Genomic DNA, 2,141 nt, shown 5'->3' on the forward strand with positions numbered 1-2,141 from the left:
AGATAAGTTGTTTAGGTAAAGGTTTATGGTTAGAAAGGGGGGGGGGGGGGGGGTTTAGAAGATTTCTTTAGTTAAAAAATCCAAACTCATGATTTTAAGTGAGATTTGAAAGGATTTGATCAACTCCCCTAGAATCAACAAAATCATATAAAAACTCAAATAACTTCAAATCACATTAAATCATGCTTTGAATACACCCCTTATTTCTCTCAACATAGACTCTCCACATACTTTCATGATCAAGTCAAGTAGAGACTCTCCACATATTTCTGATCCATGGTTTAACCTAGCTCCCTCTCTATGCTCTGATCTGGATTCTTGTTTGTGGCAGATTGATTCTAAGGAGTTAAAGAACTTGTCCACCAAGGAAACATGGGAAGGGTTAAGGCAAAGATTAGACCCATTATCTTGGACTGACCCAAGACATGCCATTTTGATGTGGCTTATGCATCTAGACAGACTACCTACGAGAACAAAAATGGTAAGGTGGGGACTTCAAATTGACTATAGTTGCTGCCTCTATGGTCTTACCAGGAATCTAGGGATCACATTTTTCTTCACTGGAAGTAAGTGAGGGGCTTTGGTTAGAGGTTAACAAACGACTTGGCTACAACCTATTCGCCTTTCACAGCTTGGTTGGATATAAATTCCTTTATGGAAATTTCACTGAAACTAAGAGTGAGTGTCTTGAGGATTGGTGAGTTCTCAAGTAAGTAACTCAAAAATTTCATCTCTATCTCGCCCCCTTCCAATGGCCATTGTAACTTAACATGCTCGAGAGATGATAGGGGACGCCGAGGTCCAGTGAAAATACTACTTATCTCCTCCGGGAATGAATTATATTCCTGATAGTACAACCAAGTGAACAAAACAAGTTTGAGTAATTATGATACCTTCCCCATTTGCATCATACCAAAGAAAGTAAATAAGTTTTAAAGTAAACAATCCTAACTGATGTCGTCGAAGGCAACAGCCAAGGAAGATAGATTACGAAATACGGGCAATGCTTCACATCTCGATGCATCATAAATGGCCTATAAACAACAATTCACAACAAAAACAAATTTGAGGACAAACGTATAGAATCATGTCAAAACATTTAAATAACAAACGACATCAGTTACCTCAGGAGTAGATGAAGACACGAGCATAGATATCCCAGCAAGAAACTTCCGAATCATGTTTCTTTTTTTCAGATCCATCGGATCAAACTCCATTTTGAAACAAAAGTAAAGCTCCAGATTCGCATGTACAAGAGAACTCAGATTACTTACTAGTTACTACAAAACTTTCGGTTATATGATCAGAGAGTTGGAGATCTTCAAGCCTCGGTGCATCTATTGACACCACTGGATCATCATGTAGTACGTCTACTCTTTGAGAATTTTTGAGCAATAACCCTTATAGTGTACCCCTTTTTAAAAATACGATTTTTCTAACCAATATCAATTTCTATTGGAATGGTTCACGTACTTGAGAACTCACCAATTCTTAGGTAACATATTTGAAAAAGAGTACACTATAAGAGGTACACTATAAGGGTTATTGCTTAAAAATTCTCAAAGAGTAGACGTACTACATGCTATAGTATTTGTAATCTTATCATTTATAATTTTATGCATTTTTAATATATTTCAATTGAAAATAAAAGCAATAATTTTGGAAAAATTAAGAAATTTAAATAATTATTTATAAAGTAAAGGTAGTAAAAGAATGTGTTTTTGATATAAGTTATATAAAGTAAAGTGGGAAACTTGGAAAGATATAAACAAAAACACAATACTATTTCTAATTGGTAAAGACAATACACATATCTAGATATTACTGTATACCTAACACAAATTGTTTTGGATATGTTGTAGATATAATACAAATTATTTAAATCTTCATAGAAATATTAACTTTTTAAAAAATCTATACATTTGTAATTTGAACAGCTTTTAGATAAACTATGTAATTTTATGACTTTATTAACATATCTGGTAAAACAAATTTGGTTTGGTTCAGTTTTAGAATAGTTTTATTAAAAAGAAAGAATAAAAAAATTATTGATAAAACTTTATTGTTTCTGGTTTTATATGATGATAAGATAACACTACAGTTGTCAAATTTAAATTTATTAGTTTCCCATATAATAAATC

This window comes from Capsella rubella, unplaced genomic scaffold (assembly GCF_000375325.1).
Source record: "Capsella rubella cultivar Monte Gargano unplaced genomic scaffold, Caprub1_0 scaffold_2, whole genome shotgun sequence".
NCBI classification, from domain to species: Eukaryota; Viridiplantae; Streptophyta; class Magnoliopsida; order Brassicales; family Brassicaceae; genus Capsella; species Capsella rubella.